This window comes from Biomphalaria glabrata, chromosome 10 (genome assembly GCF_947242115.1).
Source record: "Biomphalaria glabrata chromosome 10, xgBioGlab47.1, whole genome shotgun sequence".
Classification (NCBI taxonomy): domain Eukaryota; kingdom Metazoa; phylum Mollusca; class Gastropoda; family Planorbidae; genus Biomphalaria; species Biomphalaria glabrata.
In genome coordinates this window covers 7144369-7165477 of record NC_074720.1, presented here as the reverse complement: position 1 = coordinate 7165477, position 21109 = coordinate 7144369, and the positions used below count along the sequence as shown (strand labels likewise).

Genomic DNA, 21109 nt, shown 5'->3' with positions numbered 1-21109 from the left:
GTTAAATACTCCGGATGTTCGAAGTGTTCCGTTAAATACTCCGGATGTTCGAAGTGTTCTGTTAAATACTCCGGATGTTCGAAGTGTTTCGTTAAATACTCCGGATGTTCGAAGTGTTCCGTTAAATACTCCGGATGTTCGAAGTGTTCCGTTAAATACTCCGGATGTTCGAAGTGTTCCGAGGAATTCCAGCTCCGGTCGCCTCAGCTTGGCACCTCCGTGGAAACGTCCGCCAGAGGAGTCGGATAGGCTAAATACGGGAGTGAACACGTCTTCCAGTGAGTTACCACATGTACGCTCTAGCGAGTGTACATTGCACGTGGTGGGGATGTAAAAAAGGCTTGCTAACCAGTTCACCCCTCCCCCACTGCTTCGTTCCCCATAGGGGGCCATACGGCTTGTGATGGTCCCCCCCCCCCACGGGTGCGCTGGCACCCGCCGGCCTCGCACGGGTTTGGGGAACCCGTGGCGTTGGCTCAAGGGACCGTGTCTTACGACATACCGGGTAAGGTGGGACTCCTGACAGAGGAATTGGTGAAGAGCCCATTTCTCATCCTGACCACGGATAAAAACCTTTCCCTAGTCACATGGTTCATAAAGGGATTCGGAAACTCTCGAACCATCAGGACATCTAATTCAGTGTTCCGTTAAGGAAAAAGTTTTGGGAAACACTGGTCTAGAACCTGTTTTGAAAATCTTTAAGTTGTTACTTCCCCTTGATATTGACATTGCCATCAATTTGTTTTGTTTCGAGAAAGTACAAACTTTAGTCAGACTAACATGGAGACGTATGGTGGGAGAGGGGGAATAAAAAAAAACAGGGGGGGGGGGGGTCCTGAACCTTGAATTTATTTCTCATTTCCCTTTTCCTCCCAACTGTCAAGGAAACCAGTTGAGCTTAGAATAACGTTTCCGGCTAAAAATACATGGCATAAAAATATGACCACTAAAGAATGTTTTATGAGCATCTCATAATTAAAGAGCGCTGTCTAGTTGGGCTTCTGGAAAGACAATTACAGAGAGAATCTTTCGTAAACAACCGCCTTAGGGTTCAGGGGGTGGAGACGAAAGGCGCAGGAGAAATCTGAATGGAGGGTTGTGTTGAATCCGGCCATGGTCTGTAGCGCCACTGGAATGGATGGATGGATGGATGGATGGATGGATGGATGAATGGATAGATGGATGGAGGGATGGATGGATGGGTGGGTGTGTGGATGGAGGGATGGGAGGATGGGCGGGTGTGTGGATGGAGGGATAGATGGATGGATGGATAGATGGGTGGATGGAGGGATGGGTGTATGGGTGGGTGTGTGGATGGATGGATGGTTGGATAGATCGATGGTTGATGGATTATCTCCAAGTGCTCATCATATAAAATTATGTCCAGGTGCTAATCATTTAAAATAATGCCCAGCTGCTAACCATATAAAATTATGTCCAGGTGCTAATCAGATAAAATTATCTCCATGTGCTAATCATATAAAATTAAAATTTTCATTTAAAATTATGCCCAGCTTCTAACCATATAAAATTATGTCCAGGTTCTAATCATATAAAATTATCTCCATGTGCTAATCATATAAAATTATGTCCAGGTGCTAATCATATAAAATTATGTCCAGGTGCTAATCATATAAAATTATGCCCAGCTGCTAACCATATAAAATTATGTCCAGGTGCTAATCATATAAAATTATGCCCAGCTGCTAACCATATAAAATTATGTCCAGGTGCTAATCATATAAAATTATCTCCATGTGCTAATCATATAAAATTATGCCCAGCTGCTAACCATATAAAATTATGTCCAGGTGCTAATCATATAAAATTATGCCCAGGTGCTAATCATATAAAATTACGCCCAGGTGCTAATCATATAAAATTATGTCCAGGTGCTAATCATTTAAAATTAAGCCCAGGTGCTAATCATATAAAATTATACCAACGTGCTAATCATATAAAATTATCTCCAGGTGCTAATCATATAAAATTTATGTTCAGGTGTTAATCATAAACATGTATGTCCAGGTGCTAATTTTACAATTGTATTTTCTACTTTTGAACACAACGCGGTAGAATATGCAACGGACGAAACATATAACGACGGTAGTTATGACCTCTGACCTATTTTGTTCTATAATGTCTACTGCCAAGTTCTTGCTCCAGTTTTGACACATCCAACCGTTAATTGTTTAGAAAATGTTCTCTAAGGTCGATGTGTCTTAAAGTACTTGACATGTCTTCCTGCCAGTAATGAATGTGTCTATGATGTGCCAGGTTGACCTTGTTGATGTATGCAATGTGCAAACACTGGCTCCGTTCTCGAATTTTCTCTTGCAAACACTTCGAATAAGTTTGCTACCGAATTCTTAACATATATATAGTACAGTCCCAAAATATGCATTTTGTAAACAAAGCTTATATCAGCTGTCTGTCTGTACGTCTGTCTGTCTGTCTGTTTGTCTGGTAAAAGGTGAGTACATGTTATTTCTCCCACCCCTTTTCCCTTCTAATACATTGCTCCTTAGAATATGGCCTGTAACCGAGAGAAGAACTGTGAAGAACCCTTAAGTCGAAGAGCTCTAGCAGGGCCGGCCTCAGGCATTGGCAAACTGGGGCCTCCGATTGATGTAGGGCCTCCCAATGGACGAAACAAAACATTTAGAGAAAACAATTGCAAAACTTGGATCAAATCACTAACGAAAGAAAACTCTATGACTCGTTGTTATGGAGTGGGTGTGTGTGGGGGTGTTTCTATGGTGACGGTAGGAAGAGTTTAGCGATTGGTTCTGAATGCTGCAACATGTCGTCACTTGGGCTTTGTTAGGGGAGACGACTCCAGAACACGAGACTGAAAGGTTGTGTTGTTGTAGTGAATTAGATTACTAAAGTCTACAACATTTATTTTATTTATCAGGCCTGTTCAGGTTGTAGAAGGAAAAGATTTACTTTGTATCAGGGCCGACATTAGGCCACGGCAACCTATGCGGCCGTAGTGGGCCCCGCACTTTCATGGGGCCCCGCGCTAATTCTAGAATTCTAGGTGTAAATTACTAAATAAAACCATTATAATTGATTACAGGGTTCTCGCGGCCTCATGGAAATCTATTGAAAAAAAGAAAAATATACATTTAAAAAAAAAAACGCATTGTCAGCTTTCATTACAAAAAATCACTATAACAATAGGGTTAAACCAGAAGTTCCAATACTTTATTACTTTAATAGTCACTGGCATATAGTTATAGATCTAAATCTATATCAATCTCAAAAAAACGATAGCGATTTTTTTTATTAATTTGATTGTGATTTTGTAAAGAATGAATAAAATGCAAAGACGAATTTATTTTCTGATAAAAAAAAAATCTTAATTTTCACTTATCCCTTCCCAGACTGGACCCCGCGAAATCTATTTCGCATAGGGCCCCGCAGTCGTTAGGGCCGGGCCTGCTTTGTATGTGTTGTTATGCTGTTGTTTGGGTCAGAGTTGAAGGTTTTCTGTGAGGTCAAGGCCATGATATTTTATGTTTTCGTTTAATCACTCCTTTTCTTCCAAAGCCGGCACTTCCTGTTTCAACCATTACATAAAATGAATGGATCTTGCCGCGTGTTGTGTCACTAAGTGACGACCTGTTCTCCTTTCTCTGTTTAGTCACGTGACGGCGCGGCGTTGTTTCAAGTGACCGTCAGACCGTTTGGGTTACAGACGAAGGTGTCGAGTGGGGCCAACGGAGAAAAGACCTTAATTGATGTCGATATGCAAATAGGTCTCTACCTCTTTCAAACTGTATAAACTAGTACATCCTTTGAAATAAAAGAAAACAAAATTTTACGACATACAATGTAGAATGATAAAGCTGATATATGGAAAGAACCGCACAATTACTGCAATTTCTCTCAATACCGCAAGATGTATCTCCTTTTTTCTATATAAAAAAATATTCATTACCACTAATTAATTAACTCTAATTAACTCTAGTTAATTTTGTGATTGATTCCTATGTTGTCTCCGGCAATGAATAACTGTGCAAAGTTTCAACTTGATCCGAGAATGGGAAGTGGAAGAAATAACGTGTGCAAGATTTGTACTAGACAGAGTGAAATGATATAGGTATTGTAAAAGAAAAGCAGAAAAACTGCGATAAAATTAATACCGTGGGTGCAAGTTTTACATACCTAGTGTGTGCTCGCGAGAGTGTGTGTAAAGTCAGTTATCTTGATCTAAGCTTCGGTTAAGGGAATCGGTTGCCTGAGTGGTCAACGTTGTAAGTTGTAGCGGTAACTGTGGCTAAGGGCTGTAAGGTAACTGTGGCTAAGGACTGTAAGGTAGCTGTGGCTAAGAGCTGTAAGGTAACTGTGAATTAAGGTTATAAGGTAGTCTTGAATTAAGATTACCATGTAGCTGTGGTTGAATTCCTTCCTCAGGATGGTAAAATTGAGGCGCTGCAGGAAGATTGAGAGAATGGAAATGGGGGGAGGCCACATGCACTTGATAAAAACTTGATAAAAACTTGATAAAAACTTGCAGTGTGTACTATGGAGAAATACAATTTAAACTCATAGTTTGGGGTAGACATTGAAATCATAAATACATAATACAATATTCTAACCTGAAACCATGAACCAAGCACTCGTTGATCCTTCTCCTTCGCATAGCCTTTAGTCTGTTGACTCGTAGGGGCATCACACATGATCTGTTGACTTTCTCTATTCCTCTCTGTCTTTCGCCTCGAATTGAATCTCTTACAGTGACATGCCTGAGCGCTTTCTCTGTCTGCTTCTTCTTGTTCTAAGTACTGTTCCCTAAAGGAAGATCTTAGGGAAGCCTGAGGACCTTTTGATATGGCCAGACAGTTTTAGTTGACGCGTAGCTTTCAAATTCTTAAATGTATAAGAACAGTAAATGTGAGAACACTTCTTAGAAGCGAGCAGTTTCAAAGACTATATGAACACATAGGAGACTTACTGCTACAATGCTACTCGCACGTGAAGACTGCTTTAACAAAAAAGCAGCTTACAATAGTTGCAGCAAATGTTTTTGGGGTTTTGAAAGAACCAAGAAATAAAACTTATTTCAAGAGAAATAACTATCACCGACAACGCAAGAGGTCTGAACATTGACATTTCGATCTGTCCTGTGTTATTTATCTTAGTTTGTTGGACCGTAGGACCATCTTTCATTAACTCTTTTGCTCCTCATCTTAGCCTGTTGGAACTTCGGGCCACCTTTCATTAACTCTTTTGCTCCTCATCTTAGCCTGTTGGAACTCCGGGCCACCTTTCTTAAACTTTTTTTTTGTTGTGTGTTTTCTTTGGCCGCGTTCTGTTTCTCTTCTCTGTCCACCTCAATGCAGTTTTTAGAACTGCGTATCTTTTGTTTTTATTATGCCCTTTATTCATTTAGCCCCACATCCATTTAAAGAACAGAAACTAAGCTATAAATCTTGCTCTACAATATAATAGTATAAGCCGGCTCATATCTCTCACATTCGTTTTGGATGACAACCAACTTTACTTTAGTACAGTTGGGATTATGGGGGAAAAGTTTATTTTTTGTTTTTGTTTTTTTTTTTTACTCTGGACGTTCAGGTTTATGCAAATTTGCATGCACTATGCACATGCAACTTCATAACAAAACTGTTTAGCCGGTGGGATAGTCTCTTACAAAATTGGGTTTAACAAAAGCTTTAGATGCCTTTTATTTTGTTCTATTAATGTAATCTTAAGACTGATTTCTGTTAAATATAGGCCTGTTTTAAAGACTGGTGTCTGTTAAATATAGGCCTGTTTTAAAGACTGGTGTCTGTTAAATATAGGCCTGTTTTAAAGACTGGTGTCTGTTAAATATAGGCCTGTTTTAAAGACTGGTGTCTGTTAAATATAGGCCTGTTTTAAAGACTGGTGTCTGTTAAATATAGGCCTGTTTTAAAGACTGGTGTCTGTTAAATATAGGCCTGACTAAGAAATGGTTTCTATTAGGTATAGGGTTAGGGTTAGGACTAGTTTTTGTTAAATATAGTCCTGTCTTAAGACTAGTTTCTGTTAAATATAGTCCTGTCATAAGACCTAGTTTCTGTTAAATATAGTCATGTCTTAAGACCTACTTTATGTTAAATATACGCCTGTCTTAAGACTAGTTTCTGTTAAATATAGTCCTGTCTTAAGACTAGTTTCTGTTAAATATAGTCCTGTCTTAAGACTAGTTTCTGTTAAATATAGGCCTGTCTTAAGACTAGTTTCTGTTAAATATAGTCCTGTCTTAAGACTAGTTTCTGTTAAATATAGTCCTGTCTTAAGACTAGTTTCTGTTAAATATAGGCCTGTCTTAAGACTAGTTTCTGTTAAATATAGTCCTGTCTTAAGATAGTTTCTTTTAAATATAAGGTTAGGGTCGAGGCCTGAATAGGTGTTCCACGAACTACTGAAATAATTAACTAGTAGGCCCATACGTGAATTAATATTTCTGAAAAATATGCAAAGTGTTCCGCTAATTACTAAGAATGTGTGAAGTGTTCTGTCAAGAATATGTTTTAGAAATACTATCTATCTAAGAACCAGTATATGTTCATTATATCTAAACACTATCTATCTAAGAACTAGTATATGTTTATAATATCTTAACACTATTTAATAATAATTATATCTAAAAGAGAGTTTTTGTGACTTATATCTAGGGACTAGTTTCTTTTCATGACGTTACAACATCCATTTCGGTATGCTAATATCCCAACGACCCCCCCCCCTTCCCAAGAGTCCACATAGCTTGAAAGTAGGTCTTGGTCAGATAAGGACAGGGAGACCTTGACATATTTTATCAGTTGACGTGGAAATTTTCCCACAGTAGTCACAGTCATTTTATGCCAGATGAAAAAAAAAAGTCTTTGTTTATTATTTTATTTTTGAAGTGTCCGTTTTATTTAAATAAAAAAATGAAACTTTTTTTATAGAGGTAAACTAGCTGATACCCGTGCTTCTCTGGGAGGAGAAATTTGGTACACGTTTATTTTGACCGGGACATTTAAAAAAAAATCATACGATGGTAGGCCCGATCAGCAACATGTCCCACAATCAAAGACTTTTCTGGCCCTTGAACTTTAGATAAAATAAAGTTCCCTTTCAGACCTTGCGATCTACAGGATGTTAAGGTAATTTCTTTCTTTAGCCAACGGTTAACGAGCAGGGTGTCGTGTGGTCAGCACAACGACCAACCGCCTTTACTTTTACCCAATGTCGGGCTCGTATAGGTCTCACAAGCAACACGAAGAGGCACAAAACCCCAGTGCAAAGCCTTCAGCCCCCTGGATGACAAAAGTCATCATCGAACCACGATGGACGAACTATATATAGATCAACACACGCATACTCTCTCACGCAATCATATATTGCACTTCCTCACAAAAAAAAATAGAAATACATCTAACTGTTTGTTGTTACATTGTACCTTTGTTTGTTTTTTAATTTCGACCGTGTTTTAAAGGAAGAGGGAATATATGGTCGTAGGTCTTTTTTTTTTATTATTCCAAATAAACATTAAACAAGGTTACAAAGACAGTTTGTGTGGAAACACAAACTTAAAATCGGCCCCCGAAGTGGTTCACCCATGCAGGCTTCAATACTTTCAGAAAGAACACATCTGAATGAAATTATATCAAAGACAAATGAGAGGTAAGAATGGAGAAAGAAGGTTAACTGAAGTCTTATAATTTATGTAGTTGTTTTGAAAAGGCTCAGCATCCTTTTTGCAGTCCTCAAAATAATATAAAAGAAAAGGTTTACAAGATTACTTTTCGTTTTAGATTAGGTCTTACTTATAATGCATACTAATTAGCGTTTTCTCTTTAAAAAACTGCTTGCATAAGTGATTTTTAAAAAATTAGATTTTTCGCTTTCAGAAAAAAAAAAGTAGCCGTTGCATTAGAACTTTGAATGGTCTAAAATATTGTGATGTCGGATTTTCACTATCTTTTCTAGTTTACAAGATCTAAACGGTACGGACGGACAGACGGACAGACATTTCACACAAAATTTTCCCCTTTCGGGGGCCGCTAAAAATGGACCAAAAAAAAAAAATCAACGGATAACCGATTTGGAAACATTGATCCTAGCGGTCATTTATGGTGCGTATCTGATTTTAAGAAAAGGCTTAGTTATTCCATGTATATGGTAAGGGAAAATTAGATAAAATTTCATTTTTTTTTTAATCAGCCTAAAATGTGAGAATTGGTGATGACCCAGTCAGTTAGCTAAGGTTTTGGCTATATACAGGGGGTTTTAATGCATTGTACAGAAATGTCAGAAATGAATAATTGAGCCGCACCTTCGTGTTATTTTATTTGAGAAGCTGTTTTTTTAGTAGTTTAACTCTTCATTTACTTTGCACTTTAAGCCTTATAGCAGTGCTTCTCAACCTTTAACTCCTGACATCCAAGCGGGACAGCCTCATTCTTATACCATGTGTATGGACAGCTTTTTGAGCGAGGACTGGACTCTATAGACATTTTCGACCACGAAAAATATTTTAGAAATCCTTTTTAAAAAAACAGAGCTTATATAAGCTTATCAATAATGTAGAAGTTATTTCCCTTATTCGATATCAGTCAAATTAATTAATTACCTATAATTAATTGGTTAATCTATCAACTGATTCATGTTTTTTTTAGGTGCAATCAATATTTGTTTAAAGTATCAACTTGATCCGAGAATGTGGGAGAAATAGTATTAACACTTATCTAAGGGGGAAAACCCTACAAATTTAGCCATATCTGGAAATACTGAAGGATTAATTTTTCTTGTTGGTATCAAACAGAATAATTAATTACCATTAATTAATTCACTAATTGTTTAAATTTTTATTACTGGTTCATGTCTTGTCTATGCCAATGAATAATTGTGCAAAGTTTCAACTCGATCCGAGAAAGGGTGTGGGAGAAATAACGTGTACAAACTTTTTTCCCAGACAGACAGAATGTATTATAAAAAACAAACAAACATTACTATCAAAACGTAGTGTATAAAAGTAATAACTGTACTATTGTGTGTAGACGTACGTGTCATTAACAAGAGAATTACAATTATTTTATTGTCTTCCTGTAGCCACAGTCTGATGTCACTCCTTTCGGGACCGGACGCAATATTAATGTACGTCTGAGGCACTTCTGTGAGACGTCTGACGTCTTGTTACCTACGTTGTGAGTGAAGACACGTCACATCCCGGAAACGGGGACAGACAAACGAACAAACGAAAAAGCAGACGAGAGGCAGCGATAGGTTGAAAAAAAAAAAGTTATGAATGAAAACGACAACTTTACCCCCTCAAAAAAAGTGACTTAATACCGCCAGCTGGCTCAGGTACGCTACAGCAGATGACAAGATTCCTCCTGGATGTTAAGTTATAAAGACCAACCATGATCCTTTTCAAAGAGTTACTTTCGCCATTGCGCAAATGAATGGTTTAAATCGTCTATGTACAGATTTGTTTGCTCAGCTGGTCAGATAGTCTCGCAGATGTGGGCAGTATTGTGAAGATGCTCAAAGCGTCATGGTCACCGTTTTCCTAGCCATCTCTCTATTTCTCTCGCTCGACCTCGAACGGACCATGGTCGCGTCCGTCTCGATACAACTTAAAAAAGACATCATGGCGCTACAGCCGCAGACGACCAAATGGACAGGCAGCGCTCAGCCAGAGTACCGCTTGTCTGGAACCAAAAGAAATGCAACTTTCGATATTTCTTCCATAAGTGTAGGGAAAAGTTCCAAAACACTGCATACAGAATTTAACGTGCATAAACACGCTTTTCGAAAAATGAATACTTCTGATTCCAGCCTTAGATCTAATTTATTCTATTTATTAAATAATCATCAAAAGGTGACAGGATTGATCTCAGAAACTGATGACGCCACTAGACCACAAAAACACTTGATACCATTATTTATATCGGACAAGAAAACTGGAGTTCAAAGATTTAGTAAGGCTCCAATCACGAGTGTTGAATTATCAAACTATCGAGTGGAGAGAGATACCAGTTTACTAAACGTGAGTATATTTAATAAACAAATATTTTACTATTGTGCTACATGTTTCAGATTTTATGTTATAAAATACAGAACATCATAAGAATCTTAACATAGCAATAATTATTATTACCAAATTAACTATTTTCAAATGAAAGTGAGCCAAAAGTATTCATTCAATCTTCATTTTGATATCAATATGTATAAAGAAACTATCACGACAATATTATTTATCATAATCATGATCTTTCCCTTGGCTTATCAAAATCCTTAAAACTTTTCCCGGTCAGCGGCTGTTCTTTCATGCTTATAGCATGATTTTTGTTCCCTGCTCAGGGTGTCGAGCCTCGAGCCCCCTTCATAGGTAGCCAAGCCAAGTTCAAGCGCACTTAGCCTCTCGGCCACGCTTCCCACATTATTTCGAAATGTACATTTCAAAGTCGTCCCACCTTCTAAATGTTTTCTTTTTTTTTTTTTTTTTTTTAAATCTGATTAGAAATTAAAAAAAAAATATTTGTAAGAAGCTGTATTTGGTTTTTACTCTTCAAAGAGAACCACGTGAACGCTTGGCCTATATCTTTTTGATCAACACACGAGACGCTAAAAACAAAGACTCAGGCTATTATTTAAACGAGTCAAATTAGTTAGATTTTCAAAAACTAAATAAATCAAACATTAATACAGTTACCTTTAGATAACTATTTAGAGAGTTATTATGTTAAACTTTGTTACTTTAGTAAGACGCTCAGAATTTTAAAATACAGAGATTCTGATTTCGTTAATATTTTACTATATTCAAAGACTATCAACCTTATATTAATTGATAATAATAATAATAATAATAATAAGGCTTTTTTGTTGGAAAACTAAACCGCAGGAAAGGCGGCTCGTAATTTGTTAATTTGACTGTGATTTTGTATTTAGTAAAGTATGAATAAAATGCAAAAACGAATTTATTATCTAATACAATATCTTAATTTTCACTTATTATCCTTATCCCTACCCAGACTGGGCCCCGCGAAATCCGTTTAGCATAGGACCCCGCAATCTGTAGGACCGGCCGTGAGATCTAGATTCAACATCGGTTTTGAATGGATTATCACATTTTTGACAAGAGTATCACTTTCGGGAATTTCCGAATGTACGGCATTATTGATTCAAACGTTTAATGAAATTATTGTTCAGGAAAATTTAACGCATCGTCTTCTAAGTCTTCATCTAAAGACCTCTCATTGAAATATTCTAAAGTATTGCAGATCTATACATTTGCTTTACCCAGGAGTCCGTCTATGGGGGAGGGGGGGGGGGCACGGGGTAAAAGATGTTCCCCATTGTTTTTAAATCTAACATTCATTAGTTATTTAGAGGAAAACAATCGCTCTAGAAGTTGTATAAATGGAGGTATTTTTAATAAGTATTTTTATTGTTTTTCTTGTTTACACACATCAAGGCCGGTCCTAACAGGGTGTAATGCCTGGATACATACTTGCATACTTAATAAATAGATAGAATTAGTATGGCTGTGTGTCATGCTTCTAATTTAAAATAAAAATAGAAAAAAAAAAAGAAATTCCACTTATTAACTTGCAAACTCTTCATGGGTGGAGGGTGGATGGACACGGATCTCGAAAACGGCTCTAACAATTTTCCTAGAAATTTGACAGCTAATGTGTATCATTGGAAACAAAAAAATGCTAATTAGCAACTCAGTGAAAACTCTTATTTGACCATTATACTATGGAAAATATAATGCTGTTAAAATGAAATTAGTCTTACAGTCTTTTTATTTTGAACACACGTCAGTGGGAATTTCCGCATGTGTCCAGTAAAGAGTTCAACAGCTGGCAGGGGGCGACAGAGTGAGACTGATGCAGCACGAATCTCCCTTTCTTTAAACAGCTTTTATCTCGCAATCCATCTCACATTCAGAGTCCTGGACCTTATACTCCTACCACACCAAATAGATAAACCCCTTTCAGCTACGCTACGAAAAATTCATCCTTACAGACTTTGAAATCTTAAGCTGTCACAAATTATCAGTATCCACGCCACAGCAAAAAGGTCCCAAATGTAAATCGCCCCCCCCCCCCAAACGACTTTTATTTTATGGGGAGCTGTGTGCAGCAAAGCGCTCTCAGGGTGTTAACATAATCGTTACAAAGACGCCCTTAAAAGCTCCCTCAAGAAGATTGACGTGCACGAATGGGAAACGCTACCCTCTAATTCGATCCTCAAGGAGTTAAACCGTGGGTGTCGGAGTTTCAAGATATGAGGCAAGGAGATCAGCATGTCTATAATAAAAAGGAGCACCTATCTCTGGAGCACCTATCTCTGGAGCACCTATCTCTGAAGCACCTATCTCTGCAGCACCTATCTCTGAAGCACCTATCTCTACAGCACCTATCTCTGGAGCACCTATCTCTGCAGCACCTATCTCTGCAGCACCTATCTCTGGAGCACCTATCTCTGGAGCACCTATCTCTGGAGCACCAATCTCTGGAGCACCTATCTCTGGAGCACCTATCTCTGAAGCACCAACCTCGAGCCCCCTTCATAGGTAGCCAAGAAAAGCCAAGTACAAGCGTACTTAGCTTTTTAGAGCGAGGATTGGAATCCTCAGCCATCTTTGAGTTCGTAAGAAACGTGAAATATGAAAGTTATTTATAGACACAAGTTTTTTGTCTGACCGTTGGTTGTATGGTAAGTTAGCTCAGCCGGTGTGTCAGTAAGCGAGAATGTCTTGGATAAGTTCCCTATTCTGCCAATGGATTTTTCTTCTATTTTTTAAATGAAGACCCAATATTTTTAAAAATAAAATGCGTAACTATATTATTGAAACATGAAGTAGGAATTAATTTTTTTCCAAGTATAGTATCACGTGACCGAGCCTCGCTCGGTTGAATGATTTGTTTCCCGAGTTCATTTCGGAAACCTTCGTGAGTGTCTGTTTATCTGGACGTTAGCTGGAAATCCCTTTTTAGAAATGTAAAAACCCAAATTAATTTTACGATAATAAAACATTTTAAAATTATTTAACGGTTGACCTTGAGTTTTCGCGATGTGGCCAATGAGTTGAGATTTTCTTTTTCTCATTAATATACACATACCTTTGAATTTTTAAGAAAATTGTTTGAGCCGTTTTCGAAATAACATTTTTTACTTGTTTGTAAAGTGTTTTTCATGTTTCGAATGTTCCTTCAGAGTTGAAAATAATTTACTTCCTAGTCCAAACCTCCCGCAGGACGACGGGGGATGGGAGCGTTTAGGGTTTGAACCGAAGACCATCGATAAATTCGAAATGACAGTCCAGCGCGCAAACCGCACGACCAGGTAGCCATTTGAAAGTGAATTTACTATTATCGACAGTGTGTGTGTGTGTGAGAGAGAGAGAGAGAGAGAGAGAGAGAGAGAGAAATATAAGATAACAACAATGTATCTAGGAAATGATAATATTAACCTTTGACACAGCTCCAGAAATTAACACAAATGGACATACTTATCAAGACAAATTCAATTAGACAAAAAAAAGATATATGGATTTTAACATTTCGTGAGGTTGTAATATTAATTATCAGTAGTTTTTTTTTATATATTAATATAGTTTTTAATTATTGTGCAATAGCCACTTTACCACCATGTATGTGGTTACATTTTTATTTATCTTTATTTTATATTGCAATAAAGAGTATAGTGTAAATTTGTATAGAAGAACTTCATTACCAATGGAGTTTAGTGTTTTAATGTACATCATTTTTGAGGCTGCTGAATTTTAATGCTTTCAACAGTATAAAGTATTTGACCTTAAAACAATATAAAAGAATTCTTAGTGTATGTTTGAGCATACACATTTATCTATGACATTTTTTTTTTCAAAGCCAGTTATCTTATCTTATAAATTCCGGACGTTCCTTCACAAGAGTAGCGTACCATTATGTTAAACTGTTAATCTAGTCCTATATGTTAATTAGAGACTTGCTAAATTATTAGTCTTCCTTGCTGATTCAGGCGAGCCGTTACATGCTCTGAGTAGTTTAAGGCGCTTGGGAAGAAGAAGCATTTGTACGAATTTGTCCTAGCATATGGAATAAGAGATGTGCATTTATCTTTTAGTCTCTCTTGAGTATAAAGGCAGTTGGGAAATTACTGACATGTAATTGCTTCAAAAGTTGACCTCTATGACATAGGCCTATATACTCCTATATATTCCCATATTTTTTTGCGCCACATGTAAATGCATCTAGAACAATTTTACCGCTCTGATATTGTTTTGAAAATAATTAATGTCGAAATATCAAAGGCAAGAAAAGATTTATATGAAATGTTAACAGTGAATAGATTATATCTTTGTAGAACCTATATCATTTAACAGCATCGTTTGTTTTAAAGCCATTCAAGACAAAAAGGTCACAGGAAGTAGGTCAATTTTATTATATATATATATATATATATTTATATATATATATATATATATATATATATATATATATATATATATATATATATATATATATATATATGTAAATATCAAGTGTGTGTGTTTGAAATGCGTAGGTGTATATGTAAGTAAGGGAATGAATTATGACAGGAAGAAGTTGACATTGTGATGACATATTTCATTTTTAGAAGCGGAAATTCGGTGTTAACTACGATTTGTATGTGTTAGAGAGAGAGAGAGAGAAAGAGGGAGAGAGAGACAGACAGAGAGAGAGGGAGAGGGAGAGAGATAGAGGCAGAGAGAGAGAGGGAGAGAGAGAGAGGGGGAGAGAGAGAGGGGGAGAGAGAGAGGCAGAGAAAGAGAGAGGGAGAGATAGAGGGGCAGAGAAAGAAACAGGCAGAGAGAGAGACAGGCAGAGAGAGAGAGAGAGAGGGAGAGAGACAGGCAGAGAGAGAGAGAGAGAGAGGGAGAGAGAGACAGGTAGAGAAAGAAACAGGCAGAGTGAGAGAGACAGGCAGAGAGAGAGAGCGGGAGAGAGAGAGGCAGAGAAAGAGAGAGGGAGAGATAGAGGGGCAGAGAAAGAGAAAGGCAGAGAGAGAGAGAGACAGGCAGAGAGAGAGAGGGAGACAGGCAGAGAGAGAGAGAGGGAGAGAGAGACAGGTAGAGAAAGAAACAGGCAGAGATAGAGACAGGCAGAGAGAGAGAGGGAGAAGAAATGAAAGATGGAAAGTGGGTGCGATATGGAGAGAGTTGAAGAGGGTTGGAGAGAGTTGAAGAGGGTTGGAGAGAGTGAGTGAAAAAAGTGAGGGAATGGGGGAGAATGTTGAAAGAGTTTTGAAAATGAAACCAAATAACAAAACAAAAAAATTTATATATTTTTAAAACACAAAGCTTATACGAAGGGTAATTGTATCAATTAGTTTGGATCAGTCATGTAATTGAATTTATAATAGATCTAGACTAAAAACAATACATATATGAGATTACAACTGTTTTTACCAAATGTTTTTGTTTAGCGCTATATCTTTCATTTATCGAATGCCAAAAAGGTTCAAATCTAAAAATTCGGAGTGTAGTTTTTGTCCATTTATATTGAATCCAATGTATATGGCGTTTTTATATTTGAAGCATTGTGGGTATTTATCTTTTACACTTTTTAAATTTGTGATATTAAAATATTCAATTTTCTGGAATGGATTTCAATGACCTTCATACATTTAAGCTTTTGGAAGGGGTTAATGTTCTTTAAGGTCACTATAGAAATGCAGAATTATATAATTACTATTAACCATAAAACATCAGTGTCACGCTGACATTTTCTACCGCGCATGTAGACCTGTAAAGGTCAGGTGGAGTATTCGAATCACAAGAATCTAGAATTACACTTGAGTCTATATATCCATTTTTACAAAGCTTATAACTAATCTAATCACTTTGTCTGTCTGTCTGTCTGTCAGGTAAAAAGGTTATACACGCCATTTCTCCGACACCCAAACTCGAGACAAGCTGAAAATTTTGCACAATTATTTCTTTTACCTGATAACACAAGAATCAATTTTAAAAAATACAATTAGTTAATTAACTATTGATAATTAATTATTTTGTTCGGTATCTCGAACAAGGGAAAGATCAAATCGTATTGAGAAAAATAGAAGCATTATATAGCGGCTACGTATCTATGCTAAATAACGGCAAACTTTCTGCGCTGCATAACGGATCTATATGCTACGTAACGGCGTAATGGCTGAAAAAATGCAAAAGAGGATTGGTGGCTGAGTGCTAAAGCACCTGGCTTCCGAACCGACGGTTCCCAGTGGATACGGATTTCGAACTTCAAGATTTTTAGGGTTTTTGACGTTTGTTGCCTAAATATATATATATATATATATATATATATATATATATATATATATATATATATATATATATATATATATATATATACACATTAACGATTTAATTTTTGTTTTTATTATATGTCTTCAGACTGACTGTGGGTCACTGACGCCAGAACGCTGCCAGGCAATACGCTTGAGAATGTGTGTCACCATCTGCGTGGATAGCTACATGGTGATCGTGTGCAGGAGGAGGCAAGGTTGCAGCATAATAAGGTCATTTCTTCACCACATTGCTTGACACTCTGACCCGACGTCCTGACCGCACTAACGTTTTGTTTTTGATTGACATGTCAACAAAATATTATGAAATGGGTTGCTGGTCTGGCGGACACCTGCGCATGTAGGGGGACACATTTTGGGAGTGCATTGCCGGAACACCGTCTAAACACAACGTAGGTCGTAGACTAATGGGCCACCCAGCGCTGACTGAGTAGGGACACTATCTAGAACTATCTGATCTTTGGTTGTGAACTAAAATGTCATGTTGTATAACAGGCATGTCAAACTCACTAAGGTGTATATGCCACATTAAAAAATGACCTATGACCTATGATCTGAGGTGCCGCAGCCAAAAATCAGTTGCAAAGGAGTCAACTAGTTTTATGTAAATTTGAAACAATACTATAGAATACAATAATTAATAAAAAAAAAATACCTGTCCCTTAGTTAGCTAAATGTGTAGTACTATTAGGTCATTAAAAAAGACTATGATCTTTGTCCTGATGCTCGACATCTGGGCTACACGTTTAATAATGACACGTTGAAGTTTGTTGGCCACTGACACTATCATCACTTTCATGTTTATCAATAGGAGCAATGTTATCTTTTGTTTGCTAATGAAATGTATGTGCATCTTAAATACTTTTAAACAAAGTTATAACGTTTCTCGAACCCAGAAAGTGAAATCAGGTTTCGTCATTTTCCCTAGCTGAAAAAAGAACCTATTTCTAGTGAAATGGTTGAAAGAAGAAGACTTATTTGGATTCCTTCATTGTGGAATTTGAAAGCAAAATTTTAAGACGTCAAGAACTTGGAACTAGTTTTCTATACCCTCAGCTTACCATTTAATGCAGAAGCTGATTCAGCTCCAGATGACATACCTCCAAGCAAATTATGACCTGAAATAGAAGTTTCAGTGAGTTCTTCCACAGAAGTTTCATGACTGCCAGAAGCTGTATTCCCATACTTAAGAAAACGTTGCTGATAAACTTACACATTATTCGGAACAAGCTTTTTTTCGTTTATTTGAAAATTATCAAGTGTTAGATCAGGTCGATGCTCACTGAAAGTAATTAGACAGCAGTCACAAGAAAAAAAACTAGTAAGCTAGTTGTACAGTTTCGGAACATTATGCACGAGAGTAAACACCTCAATACTTCACATTAAGTACAACTGCACATTTGTTGTGAAATGTTGTGATGTAAAAAGAAAATAACAGAATGTAAAATATTATTCGTAAAATTAGTTCAAGATATTGCTAACTCTTGTTAATTGGCTCCTCGATCGGGAGGGACAAAAAATATATTTATGCGCCCCCTAGTCCCCAAATGTTTTTAATGCGGCCCTCGGTAGAAAAAGGTTGCCCACATCCTGATCTAGACTAACAATAATAAATCTGTGCGATGAGAAATATGTGTATAAATTACTTTTTTTTAGCACAATTTTATGCTTTTAGCTTTCTCAATGCGCTGTGATACTATCACTTGTATGGACCATCTGGGAAAGAGGAAAGGGAGGGGGAAGAAGGGGGTATATGGGTGAATGCTACCGTCATCGCTTTTAAAATGCATTTACAAAAAATTGTGCGACTTAAATTGGAACTAGAGGGCTCACCTCAAACATCACCAAGGGGTCTAATTTAACGTACCACATCTGTCAATTACAATTTTTTTCCCTTGTTCGCTACCAAAAAATCTAATTAACTTCTAATAGTTAATTGACTAAATGGTTATTTTTTTTAAATTGATTCTTGTTTTGTCAGGCACAAGAAATAATTGTGCAAACTTTCAACTTGATCGAAGATTGGGTGTGCAAACATTTTACCAGACAGACAGTGTGAGTTGATATAAGCTTTGTATTTAGAAAATATTTGAACCAAGCATAAATGTAGCCTACAATTACTCTTATTTTTTTTCTACAGAAATTAGACATCAGTGCCCTAGTTCTAGTCGCCCACATTAAGATCTCAACGTCACTGAACCCAGCTTTCTACAAGATCTCGTATGGACAAAGCATTCGACGAGATCTCGTATGGACTCAACTTCAACGAGATCTCGTATGTACCAAGCATTCGTCGAGATCTCGTTTTGGACCAAAATTTATGGACAAAGCATTCAACGAGATCTCGTATGGACCGAACATTCAAAATTCTCATAAGGACCAAGCATTTAACGAGATCTCGAATGGACCAAGCCTTCAGCGAGATCTCGTATTATTTTTTTATAATTTATTTTTATTTGAGATGTCGCGGGGAGAGTAACTGGCAATCTTTTGCCAAGTGTAATCTCTGATAAAGGCTGTAATTGTAATTTTATATTTGTAAGTTATGGATCGTTGTTTTATGAAGCCTATTATTACTATTTTACTTTTTTAGTCCTCTGTCCTGTAGTTTTTCTAAATTTAGCGATTTTACGGGTGGTGTTACTAGTTAATGTAGTGAAACGTGAATAATCGTTTGTTAAATCCTCATCTCTATTTTGGTCTGTACTAGTTTCTATACAAGTTTTTTTTCTCTTTTAATTGAGCTGTTCCAAACAAAGGATGCATATTCTAATATTGGCCCAACCAGGTTGAATAGCATTTAGTTTTATGTTTTATGATTAATTTGTCAAAAAATAAACTTTTAATTTAAAAAAAAAGCGTAATGCTTTTTTTTTTATTTTTTAATCATTTCCACAGTATGTGAATAGCATGTATACTTTTTGTTTATTTCTTAACTTTAGATCTAGGTATTTTAAGTTTTTTTGTCTGTGTAATTGGTTAAAGTAGTTTTTATTTGTAAAATTGACATTACTATGCCTTCATCAAATCACTCTGTCTGTCAGTCTTTCAAGGGGCTTGGAATCATTTTTGACTTGGTGGGCCATTTAAAACAAACCCTATTCTCTGTAGTCTTTCTGTAATTTTCGAATTCTGCATTAAGTAAAATTAGTGAGTATATCAATTTTTAACAAGGTTTCACAAATATATATAATGCTGATTATATGATACGAGTAAGCTCTCATGCTAGTTTCTAGCTGATAGGACGCCATTTTGGGTAACATCAACAGTTGACAAGGGACATTACTGCCATATACTGAGAAGCATACAGACTTTATGTTTGTCCCTTGTATGTCCTGTGATGAGTTCACTCCCTTCTTAGCAACACTTCACATGAATTAACTCTCTCATGCAGTATTGAGAGATATGACAGTTCTTGTGCGTTTCTTTCCCTTATATAAGCTTTTGAAAAGTTTTTTTTTTTTACTATTTCGCTTGTTATTGTGATCCTTAGAGATTACATTGTTAATGTGTTCACTCTGCTCAGTTTTTTTGGTTAGGTGCTCCATTATTCAATAATTTCTACTGACTCTTGCCTCAATTGTATCCTGTTTGCAATGTTTGTTTTTTTGGGGTTTTTTTTTGTTGTTTTTTTTAATTTGGTATTCAACCGGCATTTATCAATTTAGTTGTGCACTAGAATATAATTTTTGATATTCCGTAAATACTGTCTGTTATTACAAATGTTGTAAAGTAAAGTTCCCCTTTCAGACCTTGCAATCTATATGGCAGATGATGTTAAGGGCATCTGTTTCTTTGGCCAACGGTTAACGAGCAATGTGGCAAGCACAACGACCAACCGCCTTTACTTTCCCCAACTAAAGTCAGGTACCCATTAGAGATGGGTGGACTCAGGGGCGCCCTAAAAATCCCGAAATTCAAAATCCCAGTCTTTACCGAGATTCGAACCCATGACCCCAGGTTCGGAAGCCTAGCGCTTAACCACTCAGCCACTGCGCCCACCTATTACAGATGTTGAGATGTTGTTAATTTTGCAAAATGATTATTCAATTTTTATTATATTTTTTTCCTAGACTAATTTCTTCTGCTATCAGTGTGTATGTGTGTGTGTGTATGCGTGCGCGCGTGTGTGTGTGTTTAAATGGCTTTCCATAAAAATATAATAATGGATATTGAAAATGTCTGTATTCAGTAGTGCCTGTTCCCATACCCTCATTCTGTCTAGCGTTTCCATTTTTAATAAGATTTATAAGTCTGCTAATTTGTTTGTAATAAAAATGTATGACTAGGGCTTAAGGTGCTGAGGTATTTCTTCTTTATCAAATTCAATTTATGGGGCTTTTCCTTTAGGTTTAGACCCGTTTAGTATATCTTGATTTTTTATAGAGCTTAAATTGTTAAGTGGTGTAAGGTAAGGTAACCCACACAGAACACTGTACTATGATTCATCTTGTTATCTAATGTATAATATGTTGAGATGCTCTTGTGCAGCGAAGTGCATGAGACAATAAATCACAGGTGTCGCATTGAATGGCCTTTTTGTTCACGTGTTTTTTGAAACTTTGTTACAAACATCAGTATATCTGAGTCTTTAGTTTTGATTTTTACATCCACAGCTATGTATATTAAATATTGGATGTTTATTCTAGCAGTCTTTAATCCTCGCTGTCAGTATCAGATGTAAAAAAAAATATACATGTTGCAAAACTGCGCTCATTCTTAATCATGGGAATCGAAGACATTGCCATAATTTTGATAATCAACAATT

At 36.7% G+C, this 21109-nt stretch overlaps 1 long non-coding RNA gene across 1 annotated transcript in view; it reads left to right on the top strand.

Moving 5' to 3' along the window:
- The window catches only part of LOC129928820 (uncharacterized), a 34126-nt gene extending 13254 nt beyond the window's left edge, over positions 1 to 20872 (top strand). The window contains exons 2-4 of the long non-coding RNA XR_008780316.1: positions 9091 to 10030; positions 16430 to 16554; positions 18482 to 20872. This is a non-coding gene — a long non-coding RNA (uncharacterized LOC129928820). The remainder of the gene's footprint in view (positions 1 to 9090; positions 10031 to 16429; positions 16555 to 18481) is intronic.
- The last annotated feature ends 237 nt before the right edge of the window (positions 20873 to 21109 follow it).